General features: G+C 44.5%; 1 protein-coding gene across 1 annotated transcript in view; it reads left to right on the top strand.

The window, feature by feature from the left end:
- PDGFC (platelet derived growth factor C) overlaps positions 1 to 24,875 on the top strand; it is a 471,080-nt gene that overhangs the window by 253,767 nt on the left and 192,438 nt on the right. The gene's annotated exons all lie outside the window — the stretch shown is intronic.

The raw sequence follows: 24,875 nt of genomic DNA, 5'->3' as shown, positions 1-24,875 counted from the left end.
TGGGTTGGCTGCTAAGAAAGCAAATAGAACGTTAGGAATGATCAGGAAAGGAATGGAAAACAAAGATAGGAATGTTATAATGCCTCCATTGTGCAGCCACACTTCAAATATTGTATGCAGTTCTGGTCACCATTTCCTAAAAAAGATATAGTGGAATTAGAAAAGGTACTGAGAAGGGTGACAAAAATGATAAAAGAGATGGAACAACTTCCCTATGAGGTAAAGCTAAAGCAGCTAGGGCTTCAGCTTAAAGAAGAGACGGCTCAGGGGCGATATTGATAGAGGTCTATAAAATAATGAGTTGAGGGAAAGGATAGATGTGAACCACTTGTTCTCTCTTTCCAAAAATACTAGGACTAGGGGACATGTGATAAAGCTATTAAGTAGTAAATTTAAAACAAACTGGAGAAAATTTCTTCACACAACGTGTAATTAAACTCTGGAATTTGTTGCCAGAGAATGTCGTGAAATCAGCTTAACAGGGTTTAAAAAAGGTTTGGATAATTTCCTAAAAGAGAAGTCCATAGGCCATTATTGAGATGGTGTATGAAAATCCACTGCTTATTCCTAGCATAAGCAGCAAAGATTCTGTTTTGCTACTTAGGATCTAGCTAAGTGCTTGGAACCTGGGTTGGCCAGTGTTGGAAACAGGATACTGAGCTTGATGAGCCTTTGGTCTGTCCTAGTATGGCAATTCTTCCGTTCCTATGTTATATTCTTATGTTTTGATTGCTGCTTCAGGAAGGTTTCTGTCAATAAGCATGCGTTTCATTTCATTTACTCACCAACCCTTGGTTCTACCTACTAATGTACACACAATTACCCTCTGCCCACCCACAAAGGCAGTCACTAATGTTTTATTTTTTAAATAAATAATGAACTCCACCTTTTACAAAACCGTGAAAGCATTTTTAGTGCTGGCCGGCACGCTGAATGCTCTGGGAGCGTCGGGAGCAGCGCAGAGCATTCATGTGCCGGCCTGTGCTAAAAACTGCTTCTGCAGTTTTGTAAAAAGGCAGGGGGGGGGGGGGGGAGGATTAAAAACATCAATTTATGGCACCGAGTGTTAGCTGCAGGGTGAGACTTGATGGTTAGAGTAGCAAACTGAGAAACAGGGAAGTCAAAGTTCAAATCCCAGATCCCAGTGATGCTCCTTGTATGACAGCCACTTAACTGTCCATTGTTTCAGGTGCATACTTGGACTGTGAGCCCCCAGGGAACAGAGTATACCTAGTATACCTGAATGTAACTTGCCTTGAGCTAGGGTTGCCAGATTTTCCAATCGGAAAATCCGGACCCTTAGACTCTCCCCCAGGTCCGACCAGTTCTACCCATCCCTGCCCTGTAACACCCTAATCCCGCCCCCCAGTCCCGCCCTAGCCCTGCCCCACTCTTGCCCGACACGATTTGAGGAGGTTTTTTAAAACCCAGACACCTTGCAATATGCCTTTGTATGTATTTTCTTTTACATATTTTCTGTTCTTGTTCTTTCTGTTTTGTATAAAACAAAAAAATTTTCAATAAACTTTCATGAAAAAAACCCCAAAAAACGGACAAAGTGCCAGGTTTTGAAAAAGCCGTCCAGACCCCTGGACATGTCTTAAAAAGGAGGACTTGTCTGGGGAAATCCCGACTTCTGGTAACCCCACCGTGAGCTAAATGCAAATCCACTTCTCTTTCCCCCTCCCTTCCCATTTTTCACTTGGCTGTGGTTCAGTTGTATTTCCATTTGCTGTGAGCCTCTCTGCATCATTTCCATGAGCTTAAAAGGGTGTGGCATAAGTAGGAAGTTATATGTATATAACTGATCTTTCTACATATCCCTGTGGTATGTTCTTTCTTATTTATACATCTTTTAAATTATTTTTAATTGAAAAGCACAGATCACCTTGTGCTTTAGGCTGCAATTAATACGAATGAATTTCTGACATGCCTGTGTTCATCGCTGAAGTCGAGTCTTCCTGTCACTGACTTTATTCAACACGCCTCACTTGGCTCTATTCAGAAGTAGAATACAAATATCTCATAGACTTATACTTGCTTTAACTTGTTGGGAAACTAATCCTGCTTCACTTAGATATCTTAAGATTCAAGATAGTGAATGGTTATAAATGATTAACCCTTTGATTTTTTTTTTAAGATGAAAGGCAATTATTATGTTGAAAAACCATAAATGCTGTATAATGAGAACTGCTGCAGTGGTTTCATTTCTCATACCAGACATAAAGATATATGGAATATTTTCTTTTTGTATGTTGCATTGCAAGCTAATAGTGTGGGAAAAATAGACTCTACATCATACTGCATTATTTTCATTCTCTTATATCCTTTGTGTTATCCATGTATTCAGATGTAATGTAAACTACTTTGATGTATCACATAGAAAGCAGTATATAAAGAAACTGGAAATTACTAAAACAAAAATCTCTGGATATTCTCCATTAAAAAGTAGCCCACATTAGAAGAATTAAAAACATGTGTAAGACTTTTAAAAAAAATATAAAAAAAGACCTGCCATATTTATTTAAGACACTTGTAGCCCGCATATCAACCATCTATGCAGATAACAATGATACATACATAATTAAAACAAAACATAGCAGATTATTAAAATAACAGCATACAGTAAGCTTTAAAATAAAAAGCCAAGCAATTACAAGATTACAAAGTAACCACATTTGAAAAGGCAAGTCAAAAAAAATGGGCTTTCAAACTTTTCCGAAATGCCCCCCCAAAAATCAAAGGTCAGACGGATAGAATCTGGAACCGAGTTCTATAGATAAGGGCTCCTTTTACTAAGGTGTGCTAGTGTTTTAACGCACGCAGGAAATTACCGCGCGCTACACCGCGTGCTACGCTTCTAGAACTAACGCCAGCTCAGTGCTGGCGTTAAGATGTAGCGCGCGCTATTTCGCTCGTTAAAGCCCTAACGCAGCTTAGTAAAAGGAGCCCTAAGTTCCGGCTACTTGGAACGTACGTGATCGAAGAGTGGGAACAGCCAAAAAAGCTCTGTCTTGTGATCTCAAAGACCGAAAAGGCACATAAGTTTGCAGCCAAGAAACAATCACCTTGGGCAATAGATCTCAGACAGATTTGAATACCAGATTTGTATTCTCCAAACAATCGGCAACAAATGAAGTTCGGCCAGCACAAGTGTAACATGGGAATAACGGGGCAATCTAGTTATTACCCTGGCAGCAGTATTTTGAGGTACCTGAAGCACTCTGAGTGAAGACTTCGGCAAGCCACAAAAAATAGATTTACAATAGTCTAGATGTGGTAAGACGTAACTCTGCATAACCAGTCTAAAATTCGTAGCTGATAGCAAATCCCGTAGTTTTAATACCATCCTTATTTTTAAAGAAAACAGTTTTAACTACTGACGCAATGTGCGAAATTTTAATGAGGTATCAAGGATTACTCCCAAACTCTTAGGGCTCCCTTTACTAAGCTGCGATAAGCGTGCGCTAAATTGCCGCATGCGCTAGATGCTAATGCCAGCATTGAGCTGGCGTTAGTTCTAGCCACGTAGCACGAGTTTAGGAGCGCTTAATTTCCTGCTGCATTAAAATGCCATATGTTTGAATGACAACTTAAAAATAAAATGACGACACCAACCGGCTCAAATATACGCTATAAATTATTAAGATGCCCAGTGGCACATGTAATGCAAACTCTCGGCATTTGCATGCATGTGCTTCATTCTCCTAACAGTAACTTTTTAGAGATAACAAATGGACCCGAATGGTCCATCCAGTCTGCCCAACCTGATTCAATTTAAATTTTTTTTTTTTTTTTTAATTTTTTTTCTTAGCTATTTCTGGGCAAGACTCCAAAGCTCTACCCGGTACTGTGCTTGGGTTCAAAATGCCGAAATCTCCGTTAAAACCTACTCCAGCCCATCTACACCCTCCCAGCCACTGAAGCCCTCCCCAGCCCATCCCCCACCAAACGGCCATACACAGACACAGACCGTGCAAGTCTGCCCAGTACTGGCCTTAGTTCAATATTTAATATTATTTTCTGATTCTAAATCCTATGTGTTCATCTCACGCTTCTTTGAACTCAGTCACAGTTTTACTCTCCACCACCTCTCTCGGGAGCGCATTCCAGGCATCCACTACCCTCTCCGTAAAGTAGAGTTTCCTAACATTGCCCCTGAATCTACCACCCCTCAACCTCAAATTATGTCCTCTGGTTTTACCATTTTCCTTTCTCTGGAAAAGATTTTGTTCTACGTTAATACCCTTCAAGTATTTGAACGTCTGAATCATATCTCCCCTGTCCCTCCTTTCCTCTAGGGTATACATATTCAGGGCTTCCAGTCTCTCCTCATACGTCTTTAGATCACGAGCAGGGATAATATGGTCTGTGAAGCATACTTGGCCCACCAGTGCTCTTGCTGGCCTGCTTCACACTGTTGATTTTTAATTACCACTGGCTCATTAACACCTATCCCATGGTCATTCTTAAGGTCCTTTTTTCACTAAGCCACAGTAGAGGTTTTTACTGCAGCCCAGAACGGGGAAGAGATAAAACGCGGACCTGATGGACCTCACAGATCTAAAACCGCACGTCCTTAAAAATCTGAGGTCCGTCTCCGTACCACTTGTAGTTTCTGTCTTTTACAGACCTCTATGACATTTTAGCTCTGACGGATCCGTCTCAGCATAGGGAGGGAAAAGTATTAAGATCCGTCAGCGCTAACGACCTCAGATTTTAGGAAACCGGTTTAAAAGATTCGTTTTAGAGCCGCTCCAGCACTAGTCTCTGGCTCTGACAGACCTCTATGACATTTTTGGCGCTGGCAGATCCTATGCTGAGATGGATCCGTCAGCGCTAAAATGTCATAGAGATCTGTAAAAGACAGAAACTACAAGTGGCACGGAGACGGACCTCAGATTTTTAAGGACGTGCGGTTTTAGGTCCGCTAGATCCGTCAGGTCCGTGAGGTCTGCGTTTTACCCCTTCCCCCCCAGAGCGCTAAATGCTCTGACACTCATAGGAATTCTGAGTCTCTGAGCAGCGTCGGAGCATTTAGCACTCCAGGCCATGGATAGAAACCTCTACGGCAAGCGTTACTATACAACTAAATACTTTTAGTACATATTTATTTAAATAAGTATAAAGTAAACACAAAATGCAAACATAAAAGGGTATAATCCAATGACGATTTTGAGCATAAGGCCAAGCACTATGAAAAGTATTTGAGTGCTTGGTGGCCCTGCTGAGGATCGTGAAGACAATCATTTGTGATATTGTCTATGAGGTGCAATACGAATAGAATTAAGTCTATGAGGTGCAATACGATTACACCCAGCATTCTAAGATTCAATTCAAAATTTAGAATAATGGCATACATACATATAAATGAATTGCTGGCTGCTGGTGAGTGCTTAATTCCCTTTGAATAGCTGTCCAATATTTATTAGAAAGACTCGGGCTCCCAGTTTGTGTCTTCATGAAAAGCTGCTGTTTGGAAAGTAAAAAACATGGCACAAATCAATGGGAGGTGGACATAACACCCTTATTCCGCATCCCATCAGCTATTTCTGTACTTCTATACACCTTCCCCCCAATTTCAGAAATGAAACTTTGAGTTGGGCACATGTCCACTTTGCATGCACAATTTAAATGAAAAACAAGTCAATAAGTGCTAAAGGTTTCTTAGCAAACTGTTATTTACAGTATCCCATAAACTTTTCGATGCCGTGGCACATTAAAATCAGTGCCGTGGCCGGAGGGTATCCAGAAGTGTGCAGATGTCGATGCGATGTCATTCGCACATGTGATGTCATCGTGTCACCATCTACGCATGCGTGGAGGCCCTCCAGCTGCGGCCCTGAGCCTATTTCTATGCCGGTAGGGATTACTGACGGAGAAGAGGTACTGGGAGAGGTGCCGGCACCAATTGACAGCCTACAGGACATGCCTCTCACCGCGAGAGGCACATCCTTTAAGCAGTCAACTGGCACTGCCACCTCTCCTCATCACCAATGTCTCGTAGCACACAGTTTGTGATACACTGAGTTATTAGCATAATTAGTTTTACTGTATATACTCGACTACAAGTCAACCTAATGCATAGGTCAAGGGGAAATTTTAGACCTAAAAATGGTCTAAAATCCCTCAATCCCTGTATAGGTCCACTCTCCCCTCCAGCCCTCACCTGGGCTAGTACTGCTCTCTCCCTCTCTTCCCTACCAATCCCCTTGGCAACCAGCAACCTTCTCCCTCCCTCCTCTCCTTTTAACACTCTACAGCATGGGGAAAAGCTCATACACATGGGGAGAGGGTCTCATGGAAAGTTGGAGGAAGAGCTCACACGGAAGGAAGACCAATGGGGGAATAGCTCACACACAGGGGAGGGTTTCATGGGAAAATGGAATACATGCTCACACACACAGAGAGGGAAGTCTGTGCAGCATCCCGCTTACGTTGGAATAGGAAGTCGCTGCAGAGAGGCAGCTTCCAGGGCAGACTGATGGCAGCAGGCTCACCTCATTGCCACTTCCAGTTGCTCGAAAATTCAATTGCAGCAGTGGGGAGGAGCAGAGGTGGGGGAGTCGGGAGAACTAGGGGGTGTAAGCTGGACAGTCGGTACACCACCAGCCTGAAGTCTTCAGGCCCAAGGCACGTGCTTACTAGGCCTACCCTTTAATCTGGCCCTGCTCCCAGTTCCATATCCATCTGAGCTTGCTATGCCTGGCCCAAACTCCCCCCCCCAACCCCTTTATAAATAAGAGAAATTTGCAGTTAGTCATGGGACTTGATAGATATAGGATATTAGAGGTGAACTAAACATGGGATTCTGTATGCTCCTTTTCCCAAGAGACTAGAGTAGAAAAACAACAAAACAGGTTTTAAATAAGGAATAATATTTTGCACCTGTTTTCTAAAAGCAACATACAGTATACTGTATGTCTCTATACCCTTAAAATAGCCTACTGAGAAGATCTCATGCTGTATATCTAATATACACTGACTTATGAATTATTCATGCAGCCTTTAGCTATGGTGCTTATAGTTTGATCTATAACTTTATCAGCAATTATAAGGCAGTTTTAAATGCAGTTGAAATACAAGCAGCAACACCCTTAGCAGTCCTTTCACTCCTGGCTACCAAGCCAATAGTTGATCAGGTTTTTTCACTCTCCCAGCCACCAAGGCAAGAGTCTCCCAGGTTTTTTCACTGTGCTGTCTAACTCCTACTATACGGATACAGCTCTCTGCATAGTCTTCAGGTCTTTGTGCTGAAAGCAAGGACTCCTCTAAGTTACTGGCCACTTTAAGAGGTTCCTGTTCAGCCAGCCCCTAATTCTGTAATCTTGATGGCACCAGCCAGACTCTGAATAGTTCTTTAATAAATGAAGCAAACAACTTACAGTCAGATAGTGGTTCAATGCAGTTCAAGCCTGTTACATGTCTTCTCATTCTACCAGCATATAAGAACATAAGAATTGCCACTGCTGAGTCAGACCAGTAGTCCATCATGCCCAGCAGTCCGCTCACGCGGCGGCCCTCTGGTCTAAGACCAGCACCCTGAGATAAGCCCTACCAGCGCACGTTCTTGTTCAACAGAAACTTGTCTAACTTTGTCTTGAATCCTTGGAGGGTGTTTTCCCCTATAACAGCCTCTGGAAGGGCGTTCCAGCTTTCTACCACTCTCTGGGTGAAGAAGAACTTCCTTACGTTTGTACGGAATCTATCCCCTTTCAACTTTAGAGAGTGCCCTCTTGTTCTCTCTACTTTGGAGAGGGTGAACAACCTGTCCTTATCTACTAAGTCTATCCCCTTCAGTACCTTGAATGTTTCGATCATGTCCCCTCTCAATCTCCTCTGTTCGAGAGAGAAGAGGCCCAGTTTCTCTAATCTTTCGCTGTACGGCAGCTCGTCCAGCCCCTTAACCATATTAGTCGCTCTTCTCTGGACCCTTTCGAGTAGTACCGTGTCCTTCTTCAGGTTATCCCAGGACAAGCAGGCAGCATATTCTTGACTGATGGGTGACGGCACCGACGGAGCCCCGGTACGGACAATTTTAGAGTGATTGCACTCTAAGAACTTTTTAGAAAGTTCTAGCTCGGCCGCACCGCGCACGCGCGAGTGCCTTCCCGCCCGACAGAGGCGCGCGGTCCCTCAGTTTCTTAGTTTCCGCGGAGCTAAGAAGACGCGTTTTCAACGGCTGTTGAAATTTTCTCCTAACTTGCCTTCCCGCTCGCGTAAACGTTTTGGCTTAAATTGCCTTTTTTCTTTTTTCCCATTTGAAAAAAAAAAAAAAAAAAAACTTTCATTTTTATTCTTTATTTTTCGGTTTTCCCCGGCGGGGCCTTCTGCCACCATCGAAGCCTCGGCCTTCGATTTGGCGGAAGCCGTTTTTACTTTCATGCCCCCTCAACCGGGTTTTAAAAAGTGCCAGCGGTGTGCTAGGCCTATATCTCTCACGGACCCACACAACTGGTGTTTACAGTGTTTGGGTCCTGAGCATCAGGCCTCTTCTTGCACCCGCTGTGCTACTTTAAAAAAACGGACATTGAAAAATCGCCAAATTCAGCAGCGATTGTTATTCGGTGCCGAGATGTCCGACCCCGTTCCTTCGACTCCGGCTTCGGCACCGATTCAGTCGGCACCCTCGTCTTCGACGCCGCGTGATTCCACACCGGCATCTCAACAGTCAGGTAAGCCGGCTAAGAAGCCTTCCCCGCTGGAACGTCTTCCGGCCTCGAGTGCAGTGAGTCCAATCCTGCCGCCTGTAAGACGCCAGCGGAAGCGCTCCGCCCCTATAGAGGTGAGTCCCTCGACATCGGGCTCCTCATCTCCGGGGCGTCGAGCGGCACCGCAGGTACCGCAGAAGAAAAAAGCGGTACCGGTGCCATCCCTCGATGACCGCATTACGGCCATCCTTCAGGTGCAGCTTAAGGAGCAATTAGAACGACTCCTTCCTGCTATCATGACACCGAACCTTCCGGTGCCAGTCCGCACCGAGCCACCGGTACCGGTTATGGATCAACCCGTATCGATACCGATTGTGGAACCCGTGTTACCCGCTTCCACTGTCTCGGTACCGCTTCACCTAACCTCATCGGTATCGATGCCAGTCCTGGCACCGGAGCCGAGAGCTCACCATCAATCGGTGCAGACTTCGGCACCGGTGCGACCGTTAACTTCTCCTGACTCGGTATCGATGAGGTCGGGTAAGTCGGTGCGCAAAACCCGACACATGCAAACGTCGACACCTGAGTCTCGGGACCATTCTTCCCATGTCAGGGACCCTGATCTGTGGGGAGACTCAGAGGAACCCTTTCTTTCTGAAGGCGAATGTTCCTCAGAGGAGGAGGATTCGGCTGTCCCTGACCCATCCTCCAAACAGGCCACTTCCTCTTTCTCTAGTTTTTTGAAAGAGATGTGTGAGTCCTTGTCCATTCCTTTGGAGGCTGAATCCAAAAAGTCTAAAGCTTTTTTGGATGCTCTTGATTTTGATCAGCCTCCAAAGGAATTTTTGAAACTTCCCCTTCATGACATCTTGAGGGAAACTTTCTATAAGAACTTAGAGACTCCTTTAACTGTCCCAGGGGCCCCACGTAAACTGGATTCTCTATATAAGGTAATTCCCATTCCTGGGTTCGACAAACCTCAACTTCCACATGAATCCTTATTTGTCGAATCCACCCTTAAAAAGACTTCAGGAGCCAGTGTATATGCATCTGTCCCTCCTGGCAGAGAAGGGAGGGCCATGGATAAATTTGGTAAGAGACTCTACCAAAATGCTATGCTAGCAAATAGGGCTAGTAATTATGCTTTTCATTTTTCTTTTTATTTAAAGCATCTCCTTACCACCATGGCTTCTTTCGAAAAATATCTTCCTTCACGAAAGCATCCCGCTTTTCACACATGCTTGTCGTCTCTTCTACAATTACGTAAGTTTATGGTGAGATCCATATATGACACCTTTGAACTAACATCCAGAGCGACAGCAATGTCAGTAGCTATGCGTCGTTTGGCCTGGCTTCGGGTATCCGAGCTTGATGTTAACCATCAAGATAGGTTAGCCAATGCCCCATGCCTAGGGGATGAGCTCTTTGGGGATTCCATGGACTCAACCACACAAAAGCTCTCTGCTCATGAGACGCGCTGGGATACCCTGCTCAAGAATAAAAAGAAGCCTCCTCCGCCAAGACCATACAGGCAGCAATCGGCCTATCAACGCCGCTTCACAGCTCGTCCATTGCCTACCACTGCTCAGCAACCTAGGCGTCAGAGGCAACAACAACGTCAGCCTCCCAGACAACAGCAGCAGCAACAAGCTGTAAAACAACCTCCTCAGCAGAAGTCACAGCCCTTTTGACTTCATTCTCCACAGTATAGCCAGTATCCCTATTCCTGCTCTCCTGCCTCAGCCTATAGGAGGTCGACTTTCTCTGTTCCTCAGCCGGTGGGAAGTAATCACATCGGACCAATGGGTCCTCAACATCATCCGCCACGGCTACTCTCTCAACTTTCAGACTCTTCCACCTCAAAGCCTGCCAAAAGAGTCTGCTTTGAACAGTCCTCAATCGGCCCTCCTTATTCAGGAGGTCCAATCCCTCCTCCTTCTGAACGCTATAGAGGAAGTTCCTCTAGATCAAAAGGGGCAGGGATTCTACTCCCGTTACTTTCTAGTTCCCAAAAAGACAGGAGATCTCAGACCCATCCTGGATCTTCGCGATCTCAACATTCATCTAGTAAAAGAAAAATTCAAGATGCTTTCTTTAGCCATCCTTTATCCCCTCCTAAATCAAGACGACTGGCTATGCTCCCTCGATCTCAAAGAGGCTTACACTCACATACCGATCAATGTAACCTCAAGACCATATCTCCGATTCATGATCAATCATTGTCATTACCAGTACAAGGTACTGCCCTTCGGTCTTGCCTCTTCTCCAAGGGTATTCACCAAATGTCTCATTGTGGTAGCGGCATTTCTACGCTCTCACCACCTGCATGTATTTCCTTACCTGGACGATTGGTTGATCAAAGATACTTCCGCTCAAGCAGTCCTTCTGGCCACCAACCAAACCATCCAGTTTCTACAACTTCTGGGATTCGAGATCAATCTACCCAAATCTCATATCATTCCCACTCAGAGGCTTCAATTCATTGGAGCGATCCTGGATACACTCCTCATGAGAGCTTTCCTACCATCCAATCGTCTCCAGACTCTTCAGTCTCTATGTCACCAGGTGCTTCCTCTGCCGTCCATCTCAGCAAGACAAATGATGGTACTCTTGGGGCACATGGCATCCACAGTTCATGTCACACCTCATGCCCGTCTTCACCTGCGCACTCCTCAATGGACCCTTGCTACCCAGTGGTCCCAAGCGTCGGATCCTTGCTCACGACACATATCTGTGACATCATCTCTTCGTCAGTCTCTTCAATGGTGGTTGGTATCCTCAAATCTATCCAGAGGTCTTCTGTTCCATCAGCCTCCTCATCAACTAGTCATCACCACCGACGCCTCTCTGTACGCATGGGGAGCTCACTTGAACGAGTTCCAGACTCAAGGTCTTTGGTCAGCCCAGGAAAGGAAGCATCAAATCAATTTCCTGGAACTCAGAGCGATGTTTTACGCCCTCAAGGCCTTCCAACACCTTCTCTTTCCTCAGGTCCTTCTGTTGTGCACAGACAATCAGGTTGCGATGTACTACATCAACAAACAGGGTGGGACAGGCTCTCGCCTTTTATGCCAGGAAGCCCAGAAGATCTGGACTTGGGCCATAGATCACCATCTCTTCCTGAAAGCTATATACATTCAGGGAAAACAGAATTCCTTAGCGGACAAACTCAGCAGAATTCTCCAACCTCACGAGTGGACACTCGATCCAGTAACTCTGCAGTCTATCTTCAATCAATGGGGCACTCCTCAGATAGACCTCTTTGCAGCTCCTCACAATCATCAGCTGCCCCTTTTCTGCTCCAGACTTTACTCTCCACACCGTCTAACAGCAGATGCTTTTCTCCTCGACTGGTCGAATCTGTTCCTGTACGCCTTCCCTCCTCTGCCTCTCATGTTGAGAACCTTGTTCAAGCTCAAGAGGGAACGAGCCACCATGATTCTGATTGCTCCGAGGTGGCCCAGGCAACATTGGTTCTCCCTTCTACTTCAACTCAGTTCCAGGGAACCTTTTCTTCTTCCTCTGTTTCCTTCTCTGCTTACGCAACAGCAGGGAACCCTTCTGCATCCCAACCTCCAGTCTCTACACCTGATGGCTTGGTATCTCTCGGGCTGAACTCGACTGATACTCTTTTGTCTCAGCCCGTTCGTTCCATTCTGGATGCCTCCAGGAAACCAGCCACTCTACAATGTTACCATCAAAAGTGGACGAGATTTTCTTCCTGGTGTCTTCTTCATCATCTTGATCCCACTTCCCTAGCAGTGGAGACGTTGTTGGATTATCTTCTTTCTTTGTCTGACTCTGGCCTGAAGTCCTCTTCCATCAGGGTCCACCTCAGTGCCATTTCAGCTTTTCATGAGCCAGTCCATGGAAAACTTCTTTCAGCTCATCCCCTGGTGTCCAGGTTCATGCGTGGGCTTTTCAATGTGAAACCACCTCTTAAAGCCCCTCCGGTTATCTGGGATCTCAATGTGGTTCTTTCAGCTTTAATGAAACCTCCATTTGAGCCTTTAGCTACGTCTCCTTTCAAATTTCTCACTTGGAAGGTTCTTTTCCTTATTGCTCTTACCTCTGCCAGGAGAGTCAGTGAGCTTCATGCACTGGTTGCAGATCCACCTTTTACGGTTTTTCACCATGACAAGGTGGTTCTGCGTACACATCCAAAGTTTCTCCCCAAGGTTGTTTCTGAATTTCATCTCAACCAATCCATTGTTCTACCTGTTTTCTTTCCAAAACCTCATTCTCATTCTGGGGAACAAGCTCTGCATACTTTGGATTGTAAAAGGGCTCTTGCTTACTATCTGGAGCGTACGAAACCCCACAGATCAGTTCCCCAGCTTTTTCTGTCCTTTGATCCGAATAAATTGGGACGTCCTGTTTCGAAACGTACATTGTCTAATTGGCTAGCAGCGTGCATTTCATTCTGTTATGCTCAGACCGGACTGACACTGGAAGGTTCTGTCACGGCCCATAGAGTCAGAGCAATGGCAGCATCTGTAGCTTTCCTCCGTTCCACTCCTATTGAGGAAATCTGCAAAGCTGCTACTTGGTCCTCAGTTCACACTTTTACATCTCATTATTGTCTGGATGCATTCTCCAGAAGGGATGGTCACTTCGGCCAATCTGTTTTACAAAATTTGTTTTCTTAATGGCCAACCTTCCCTCCATCCCTCTTTTTGTTAGCTTGGAGGTCACCCATCAGTCAAGAATATGCTGCCTGCTTGTCCTGGGATAAAGCACAGTTACTTACCGTAACAGGTGTTATCCAGGGACAGCAGGCAGATATTCTTGCGTCCCACCCACCTCCCCGGGTTGGCTTCTTAGCTGGCTTATACTAACTGAGGGACCGCGCGCCTCTGTCGGGCGGGAAGGCACTCGCGCGTGCGCGGTGCGGCCGAGCTAGAACTTTCTAAAAAGTTCTTAGAGTGCAATCACTCTAAAATTGTCCGTACCGGGGCTCCGTCGGTGCCGTCACCCATCAGTCAAGAATATCTGCCTGCTGTCCCTGGATAACACCTGTTACGGTAAGTAACTGTGCTTACGGCGACCAGTGCTGGACGCAGTACTCCAGATGAGGGCATACCATGGCCTGGTACAGCGGCATGATAACCTTCTCTGATCTGTTCATGATCCCCTTCTTTATCATTCCTAGCATTCTGTTTGCCCTTTTTGCTGCTGCCGCACATTGTGTGGACGGCTTCATTGACTTGTCGATCAGAACTCCCAAGTCCCTTTCCTGGGAGGTCTCTCCAAGTACATCCTGTATTCGTGCATGAGATTTTTGCTACCCTGGGAGTGTCCACCCTGTGGAGATGACACCGTTCTCCAGACTTAGAAAAATAATCTAAACTGTGTTAGATGGTTGGAATTGAAGGATGAAAAAACCTGGTGGGAGATCAGCACCACACTCAGGCTCTCATCCAGGCATGTGCTCAGCAATATGGCCACTGCTCTCCCCAGACTGGAGAACGAGGTGGGCCCATGCTCTGTGGAAAGCAAAGCCCTCTGGGAATCCGAGTCCACAGAGCACCCATAACCTATACATGTAATACAGTGGTCTCAAACCTGCGGCCCGGGGACCACATGCGCCAGGTACTATTTTGAGGCCCTCAATATGTTTATCATAATCATAAAAGTAAAATAAAACAGTTTCTTGATCATAATGTCTCTTTAGCTATAAATTGCAATATTATTAGTAAAACTTAGCCAAAAGGAAAGATTTATAAACTATAAAGAGTTTTACCTCATGCAAAATTGTCATTTCTTTAATAAGGCATTAACTATTTTTTTTCTGAGGCCCTCCAAGTACCTACAAATCCAAAATGTGGCCCTTCAAGGGGTTTGAGTTTGAGACCACTGATCTAATACAAACAATTAACTGAGCAAATGTCCATATAACATGGGGGCAGGACAGTTGGCATATATCTTTGGCAGTTCAGGCAAGAATCACTGGCAAACTGGATGGTGCAGCAGATTTTTTTTCTTTTTCCATCATGTACCGTTGTTATGGAAACAAGATGTAGTTTATTACATGCTCTCATATTCTCCATCGATATATCACTCATAGTTTTTGGAGAAGTAATTACAAAACAGTTCAAAGATATATGTGATTACTTTTACAGCCCACCAGTGGAGTGTTTAAATAAGTAATAGTGTTTAGATAAATAAATGTCTGTGCAAACAGTTTATAATTTACGCTTTGCCAGCTATAGAAATTGTTTACCTAATAAAGGCAAGCATCCTTACAAAGTTCCTTCTGAAGTACTGCAGTGTTCATTGAATAATGCACTTTATAAATCTTATGATATAAATGGTCTTGGGCAGCTCCTCACTACAGTTGTTTAAGAAAACACAACACGCAAGTCAGAAAAGAGAGAGTGGCTTTCCAGGAAGAAATCTGTCCTCAAAAAGCTGATAAACAGCGATATTGGTACTGTAGAATGGGACTCTGGCAGTCCCATTGGTTGATTTCTCTTTGAATGTGGACTCGCCTGGTGCATGATTGCCCAAGTTTTGGATTTAAAATGGAAAGTTTGGGCTTCAGGAAACACGTTGCCTCCACAATTGACTGTCATCATCAATGCATGCTCCTCCCCGCAATGAGAATTGAGAATTTATGTTATCTGCATGCTACCCCTGCATTTGTTTCTTTACGTCTACATTTCTTTATGCTGAGTGATTCTAGTGTATAATTGAAGCCTGTAGCCACACTGTGGCCTAAGACCGGGGCTCTACAGCACTCCAAGTGGCTCCACATAAATAGTACACCAGCGTGTGACCCGGCCTGGAGTCACCCTGCAGGACTGGATTGACACAAACCAGGAACTGAATGCAAAACCACACAATTGGAGTTTGAATGGAAATATATTGATTTTACTTTCCAAAAACAAAAAGGTCAGAATGATACGAATAAGGAAAATGGTGTCAAAAGGCAAAAATCCATCAAATCAGAACTCAAAAGGAGAGAAATTAAACAGTTCAAATAAAGTTCCAACTTTCTCTCTTTTAAACACAGTCAAACCTGCACCTGAGATATTGCTCTCCTCAGAGCTTGCACAATCTGCTCCCAAGCAGTTTATCACGAAAAAACCCAAAATATAGTTCTCTGCAGTAGTGCTAACAAACACAGTTCCAAACTAAAGCCTCCAGCAGCTTTTATAGCACTGCTGGGCAAAACGGGGAAAGCGCCTTAGGTTTGCCTTGCACAAGCTGTTCAAACAGCCTTCCAAAATTTCCCACCCTGGGTGATTGCAAACCCCACTTTCAGCTTTATAAAGCAAAAATCAAAAGCAGGGTTCAAAACAATTCAAAAGCCAAAACTCTCTGTTGCAGACTTATTCATGGCACCTGGTGAGCAATCTTACTTCCATCGGTTCCGACACCTCCACAATTTCCTCTGGCAGATGTCTTTGTATTTCCATAGGGACTTCCTCCTCCTCAGGCAATGGAAGGTTCAGAGTCTCACCAGCTTCTTCTGTCTCCATGAGTATTCATCTGTCCCCTTTGCTTGGCCAAGGGAGGTCATCAGGGAAGAAAGGCTTTACCCTTCTCCCTATCCTGCTTGCCTGTCTGTATTCAACTGAGAGCTTTTCTACCTTAACACGTCCTAACCTAGCTAAGTCAGCAGGATACTGTGGAGCTCTTGAGCTCCCTTGGTGGTGACCTGAATACTGCCTGCCTAGTGTTCCCCTAGGACAGGGGTGCCCATACTTTTTGGGCTTGCGAGCTATTTTTAAAATGACCAAGTCAAAATGATCTACCAACAATAAAATTAAAAAAAAACACAACGCACACTGTACGCATAGAAAATGTTAATTATCATTCCTATTCCAGGGTTTTTCAAAGAGGTCAAAGCAGATGACTCTATGCACTATCACCTCAGTAACAACCATACAAAAATAGACAAATATACCCCCCTCCCTTTTTACTAAACCACGATAGCAGTTTTTAGAGCGCAGGGAGCTGCGCTGAATGCCCAGCGCTGCTCTCGACGCTCATAGGCTCCCTGCGCTAACAAACTATTGCGGTTTAGTAAAAGGGGACTTTAGTGTAAAATATAGACAGCAGATATAAATTCAGACACATTTTGATCACTAAATTTAAAATAAAATCATTTTTCCTACCTTGTCTGGTGATTTCATGAGTCTCTGGTTGCACTTTCTTCTTCTGACTGTGCATCCAATCTTTCTTTCCTTCTTTTAGCCTGTATGCTTCCTCTCCTCCAGACCTCATTCCTTCCCCCAACTTTTCCTTCCTCTTCCCTGCCCTTTCTTTCTCTCTGCCTCCCTTTCTTTTTTTTCTGTTTCTCTTCTTTCCTTCTGTCTCCCTGCCTGCCCTTTTTCTTTCTTTCTCCCTGCCCTCCCCCAAGCCACTGCCATCGGGGACCAGGACCCAAACCACCAAAAATAACAGGCCCGAAAGCCGACGCCGCCCCAAGCTGTCCCTGCTTCGGCCGACCAGCATTCCTCTTTCCGACGTCAATTCTGCCGTCGGGGAGAGGAAGGCTGATTGGCCCAAGATCGCGATCGACCTATTGGGGGAAATGCTGCCGGGTCCTGCCTTCGCGGAAACAGAAAGTAGGCAGGACCCGGCAGCAAGAAGAGCAAATGCTTCACTAACCTGTCTCCCGCCTTAGCCCATAGCGAACGCTTGCTTCAGGGCTCTCAACATGTGCGTGCTGGCTTCCCTTCTCCCCCCCACCCCCCCGGACATAACTTCCGGTTTCTGAGGGAAGAGAAGGGAAGCCGGCACGCACACATTAGAGCCACGGAGCATAAGTTCACTGCGGGCTGAAATCTCCAAGCCGTTTTTTTTTGTTTTTGTTAATGTTCAGCAGCGGCGGCAGCAGCAGATGATAGCTGGGCGGACCGCCCAGCTAAAAGGCCCTAGAGAGAACACTAGAGAGAAAGGCTGATCGGCCCGGTAGATCAGGACGGCAACACAAGTCTATCACGGAGCCCGGGATGGGCTCCGCGATCGACTCGCGTTGCCTTCCTGAGCTACTGGTTGATCGCGATCGACGTGTTGGGCACCCCTGCCCTAGGAGTTTCAGGCTCCCCCTGGTGGTCAGCCGGGAAATCACACTGAACAGGGACCAGACAGGTCTTGCACATTTCTTTCCTGGGTTTCTTATTCACTTGCCGGTCTGCTTTCACTGGGACCCTGGCAGGCACGGCGCCTGGCTGGTCACAAGCCCCATTGGTAGTGCATTATGGGGTGGATTAGTTCTAATAATGGCAATTGCTCACATAATTGTTGTTATGAAATAGCAACCAAGGGGTCCTTTTGCTAAGGTGCGCTATCCGATTTAGCACATGCTAAAGATTAGTGCGCACTAAATGCTAACGCGCCCACAAAATATAACGGTTAGCGCGCCTTAGTAAAAGGAACCCTAAGACTACATTTATGCATGCACATTTTATGCCAGCTCAAATTTCAAGTTTATTAAAATTTTATATACCGCTTTTCAAATATCTAAGCAGTGTACATGGTTACAGAAATAAAATTTTTTAAATAAAGAAAATTAAGGGCAATCACAATAACCAAGACAGACTAAGTAGGGGAAAAAGGGGAGAGAAGTACAATAGTCAATAGGAAAGAGAGACGCCAAAGGTAAACAAAATAGGGAAGATATAAAAATAGTGTAAGATAGTAGAGGTATAAAGCGATATTAGCGGCAGTCAGATGCATCCTTGAATAGAAGTGTTTTTAAGTTTGATTTAAATTTGGTAAGAGAGGTGTCATCCCAAAAGTGCATGGGCATACTGTTCCATAACGATGAGGCAATGACAGAGAAGATTGATTTTCTGGTCACATCGTATATTATACAGTATGTCGAGGTGATGGAATTTCTAATAGATTTTGATTACCTGACCATAGCTCAAGTGCTGATGTAACTGTGGGCACCTGAATGTTGCAGAATGTGCAGAAATGCATGTATTCTCTGCATACACTAATCCTGGGCCCACCCCTGACCTGCCCATGCCCTTCCCACATTACCGCCCCCCTTTGCAGATGCATGTTCTAGAATTAGCACATGCAGTTTAGGCAATAGCGACTAAGGGAAGTTGTACACACAACTGCAAATGCATACCAGTTAACACTAATAACAGCCAATAATTGACTGTTAAGTCCAATTAACAGCCATTTATTGAATTAACTTGTGTACAGAAATGATCCTATTCAGGCGTAGCCGGACACCTCATTTTGGATGGGCCTGGACCCAAGGTGGGCGAGCAGAAGAACCCTACCCCATTTCACTCTACAGGTGATTCAATCTCCTCTTCTCCCTTTCCCACCCACTTGCAATTAATCAAACTCCAGCTCCCCCCTCCTCCGCTGCATATCTTTTAAACATCCTATCTTCAGTAGTAGTGAGCAATGTCTGAAACACACTACTAGTGCCAGCCCAGACCCCCCCCCAGCCTTCCTTATAATTTATTCCTTCCTATACAGAACCAGGAAGTTCCATCACAGGGAAGGCTGCGAGGCCAGCGCAAGGAGTGCGTATCAATTGCTGCTCACTGCTGGCAAAGATATGCTATTTAAAAGGTACATGGGAGGGATAGTTGGGAATTTTCAGCTGGCGGGGCTTGGGTATATCCTCCAGTCACAACATATGAGTAGGCCTGAGCTCAAAGTGGGTGGGTTTGGACCTACCTGAGGCAACACAATTGAATGAAGCGTGCAAATTTGCCCTCCCATAATGTGGTGACACATTTTGGAATGCTGCTAGGGTACCACTCCCTCCAGCGAAGATTAGATCAAATGGTCAAGTGTGGAGGATCAGTGTGAACTGACCAATACAACTGTTGGAAATTGGGCCATGTCCATGCCAGCACATTGTCATCTCCAGCACCTCCTGGAGATAGAAACATGATGGCAGATAAAGGCCAAATGGCCCATCTAGTCTGCCCATCTGCAATAACCATTATCTCTTTCTCTCTCTGAGAGATCCCACATGCCTATCCCAGGCCCTCTTGAATTCAGATACAGTCTCTGTTTCCACCTCGTCTGGGAGACTGTTCCATGCATCTACCACCCTTTCTGTAAAAAAGTATTTCCTTTGATTACTTCAGAGCCTATCACCTCTTAACTTCATCCTAGGCCCTTTTATTGCAGAGTTTCCTTTCAAATAAAAGAGACTCGACTCATGCACATTTATATTACGTAGGTATTTAAATTTCTCTATCATATCTCCCCTCTCCCGCCTTTCCTCCAGAGCCCCCATACACCTTATCACAAAGACCACATACCATTTTAGTAGCCTTCCACTGGACCGACTCCATCCTTTTTATATCTTTTGGAAGGTGCAGCCTCCAGAATTGTACACAGTATTCTAAATGAGGTCTCACCAGAGTCTTATACAGAGGCATCAATACCTCCTTTTTCCTACTGACCATACCTCTCCCTATGTAACCTAGCATCCTTCTAGCTTTCACCGTCACCTTTTCAACTTGTTAAGATCATCACATACAATCACACCCAAGTTCCTCTCTTCTGTCGTGCACATAAGTTCTTCACACCCTAAACTGTACCGTTCCCTCAGATTTTTGCAGCCCAAATGCATGACATTGCATTTCTTAACATTAAATTTTAGCTGTCAAAAACCAGACCATTCTTCAAACTTCGCCAAGTCTTTCTTCATGTTATTCACACCATCCGGCGTGTCTACTCTATTGCAGATTTTGGTATCATCCGCAAAGAGGCATTTTCAACAGATTAGAGGAGTACGGTACAAATGACTGCTCAATTCCTCTTTTTCTTATGCTGCCATTACAATTTGGAATAATCTACCTGTTTATATTAGGAAGGATATCAATTACTTAAGGTTTCATAAAAATTTGAAAACTTTTTTATATGACTTGTTGCAATATTCGTGTTATGATATTTTAAATATTGATTGCTTTTGTATTTTCCCATAGATTTTACGGCCTCTTTGAATGTAAATTGCCTTGAACCTTTTTGGTATATTGCAATTAATAAATTGTGGATTAGATTAGATTTAAAAACTGCTGCATGGTCTACTACTTGGCAACTGAGTTTTAATGCCAAAAAGTGTAAGGTTATGCACCTTGGTAGTGGAAACCCATGCAGAACTTATACTCTGAATGGCGAGACCTTAACAAGAACTGTTGCAGAACGGGGCCTGGGAGTAATCATTAGTGAAGATATGAAGACTACCAATCATGTGGAGAAAGTTTCATCCAAGGCTAGACAATTTTCTGGGTTGCATCCGAAGAAGTTTTGTCAGCAGGAAGCCTGAAGTGGTAATGCCGCTGTACAGGTCCATGGTGAGACCTCATCTGGAGTATTGTGTTCAATTTTGGAGGCCACATTATCAAAAGGATGTGCTGAGAATAGAGTCAGTTCAGCGAATGGCCACTAGGATGGTCTCAGGACTCAAGGATCTCCCATATGAAGAACGTCTAGGTAAGTTGCAGCTATACTCTCTTGAGGAACGTAGAGCGAGGGGAGACATGATAGAGATGTTCAAATATGTTACTGGCCGTATTGAGGTGGAAGAAGACATCTTTTTCCTTACAGGACCTACGGCGACAAGAGGGCATCCATTAAAAATCAAGGATGGGAGATTTCATGGTGACATTAGGAAGTATTTCTTCACTGAAAGGGTGGTTGATCGTTGGAATGATCTTCCACTTCAGGTAGTTGAGGCCAGCAACATTCTCGATTTTAAGAAAAAATGGGATAAACATGTGGGTTCACTTCGAGGAAGTGCTTAGGGGGAGGGTTCTTTGACTGGGCAGACTTGTTGGGCCGATGGCCCTTTTCTGCCGTCATACTCTATGTTTCTATGATGTATATTTTAAGCCAACTAATGTTTAATTATTTTTAGGAATTTGAAGTATTTTATCTTCCCAACTTTATTGTGTTGGTTATCACTGTTGGAATCTGCAATGAACTGAAAGGAAGATGCGGACTATAAATGTATTTATAAATTTGTATGCCAATTTAACATGCACTGACCTTCAAAGTAATACACAAGCCAATTTGTGTATGTCAAAAACTACTAAGAAAAGATAAAAGGGCTCCTTTTACTAAGGTGCGCTAGCGTTTTTAGCGCAAGCAGGAAATCACCGTGCGCTACGCTTCTAGAACTAACGCCAGCTCAATGCTGGCATCAAGGTCTAGCGCGCGCGGCAATGTAGCACGTGCTATTCCACGCGTTAAAGCCCTAGCACACCTTAGTAAAATGAACTGAAAATTTTCCCTGTGCCATCCCTAGTAATAGAAGGAAAAAAGATAGAAAAGAATAAGGTTTCACTATAGAACCTTGTGGGTCACAGATGAGAGAGAGTGTAAACTTCCAATCCACATAAAAAAAAAAACAATGGCTAATTAAAAAGGGCTTAAACTAATTAGAAGCTAAAATTTAAACTAAGGGCTCCTTTTATTAAGGTACGCTAGCGTTTTTAACGCACGCATGAAATTACCGCGCGGTATGCTTCTAGAATAACGCCAGCTCAATGCTGGCATTAAGGTCTAGCGCTCGCGGCAATTTAGCACACGCTATTCCATGCGTTAAGGCCCTAATTTCCTTCAATGTGAAGCTCTTGTAATCAAGGCTTTAGAAGCAAGTCAAAAGCAGCATTCACATCCAAAAGGATATTGCGAGTCATTTTTATGTCATTGTGGTTGCAATAAAGCTTTTAACTGGATTACTGCTGGTTTGTTGGTTTACCCCGCTGCATGTTTTTTTATTGGATTTATCTGCTGTGGAGTTTTCTTCTTCTTTTTTTTTTGTAAACCACTTTTGCATACTGATCTACGTACATAAATAATCTCTTAAAAATACACCAGTGTAAAAGTAGGTTCCATGACATGATAGTGCTTATTTTGCTGGTAGATGTGTACAAGGATGAAATATGGACAAAATTTGAAAGTACAGTCAAACCTCAGTTTGCGAGTAACCCGGTTTGCGAGTGTTTTGCAAGACGAACAAAACATTCTCGCAAAACTTGTCTCGCAAACCGAGTGTTGACTCGATTTTTTGAGCACCCCCCCCCGAGAACTGGCATCATTCCCCCCACTCACAAAGGCCCCCCCCCCCGCCCGAACTGGCACCCCCCGCCCGAACAACTTGAAACTTACCCCCGTCTGGCACCGGCACGCAGCCCACATGACGTGCCGTTGTCGCTTGAAGAACTTCCTGCCTTTGACGGACCTTGAGCATACATCTGCGTATGCTCAAGGCCTAATTCTCCCTTCCGCCGCAAAGGCCTGCCCCCCCCCACGCCACGAAGGCCTGCTCCCCCAGCTTCCCCACTTTTACCTTAAGCTAATATGGCAGCCTGCAGGATCGCTGGTGCTATAATGATTCCTGCAGCTTCCGTCGTCCTCAGCGGCATGTTTCCTCTGCCGCGATCCTGACCCTGACGTCAGAGGAGGGGCGGGGCTGTAGCAGAGAGAACATGCCGCTGAGGATGACAGCAGCTGCAGGAATCACTGTTGCACCAGCAATCCTGCAGGCTGCCATTTTAGCTTAAGGTAAGAGCGGGGAAGCTGGGGGAACATGCAGGCCTTTCCGACTGACCCTCCCTCTCAAGCAGGTGCAGTCGTGGACGGCCAGCAATAGGCAGCACTGCTGCTCCTGCTTTAGGAAGGCATGGGGGGAAGGGTCAGTCATCGAATTGGGAGGCCGATTTTTTTAAAAATTGAATCGATTTGAATTAATTCACCTGATTTGAATCGGTGAATCGATTCAAATCGTGAATCGGGCAGCACTAGTCCACAGATCAGACTTATAAATGACCCACATTTCATAGCATCAATGAATGAAATCAAATCATGTAACCTGGTCTTCATTTGTTCTTGATGTGAAAAACTTTCTTGGCAACAAGAAGGCAGACAACTACGCACAATTAGTAGAAGATATGCTTTTTTATTTCAACAGGCTTGGCTTTAAGATGAGTGTTAAAGTCACAATCACTTAGATCGCTTTCTAGAGAACCTTGGTGACTTAAGCGAAGAGCAAGGTGAAAGATTTCACCAAGACATAAAAACAATAGAAGCCAGATACCAAAGAAGATTGGATGCACACATGATGGCAGACTATTGTTGAAATCTTATACAAGATTGACCTGGCAGATCCCACTTTTCGGAAGTCTTACAAAAGGAGCTTCTTGTGTGTCAGACTAGAAAGTTTGTATCATAAACTTGTGCTGTGATATGAAATAAGTACATTTTCATGGTGTACACTTTTCTTTTACTTTTTAATGTTTTCTTCATGCTTAAAATATATTAATTTAAACACAACATTAAAATATCCATTTTTCTATACCCTATCCCCTCATCGGCCCTCCTCCAGAGAGAACCACACTCACTCAATCCGACAAGCATCCAACAATCAACACAAAACTATTATACCCCCCAGTCACTACTCCAACACCCTCCACCCCCCGTGTGAGAGACTAGAAGAAGATTTAAATAGGCTTTCCACAAGGCAGTGTTAGGCCAGAACCTCAGGGTTCCTGGTGTGTTTGTAGTAACAGAGCTCGAACCGAGCCACTTCAGGCATGTGATGAATCCAACTCTCCTGAGGTATCTCCCCCTCCTGCGTCCAATGCTGTAATATTATCTTCCGGAGGTTTCCTTTGTTGTTTGGCCTGATCAGTTTGTGAGTGATCAGTGGTTGTACCTGCACGTAATCTGTGTCAAGCGATTTGCATCTTTGTACTTTTGCTGCCTGTATACTTTTGTACTGCTGTCCTTGTTCTCTGTTGCCTTGTTAATAAAGATGATTTTTTAAAAATCCTGATTTTTTTTTAATGGGCGAGCAGAATGAAAGAGTATATCTCAAAATTAGATGTGATAGGAGAAAACTGATGCCATGTTTTGAATCAGCAGGTCAAATATACCAAGAAACAGGTCTAACATGAGGCACCAAAATGAGTGTTGGCCAGTGTAGTAGATGCTAAATTTGAGGAAAACTTCAATTTCAGAATTTTTATCTGCTTTGAGGTTGCTGGATCTAGATAACAAGTTGCGATCCTTATAGCTGTTAAGTCTCTTCAACCTCAATGGCAGATACCAATCTACAATAAGTGCTAGATTCTTTAAATGGTGCAAAAAAGCCTTCAGCACTATAATATAAACAGTGCTCAATGGCCCTTCCCCCCCCTCCAACCTCCCTTTTACTAAGCCTGATAGTGTGGGTTGGCACAGAAAATTCTCAGACAGCATAAGAATTGAATAGGCTGTGGA

The sequence above is a fragment of the Geotrypetes seraphini genome, chromosome 1 (genome assembly GCF_902459505.1).
Source record: "Geotrypetes seraphini chromosome 1, aGeoSer1.1, whole genome shotgun sequence".
Taxonomy (NCBI): domain Eukaryota; kingdom Metazoa; phylum Chordata; class Amphibia; order Gymnophiona; family Dermophiidae; genus Geotrypetes; species Geotrypetes seraphini.
Note: the sequence above shows the minus strand (reverse complement) of the source record. Positions and strands in the feature narration are given on the sequence as shown.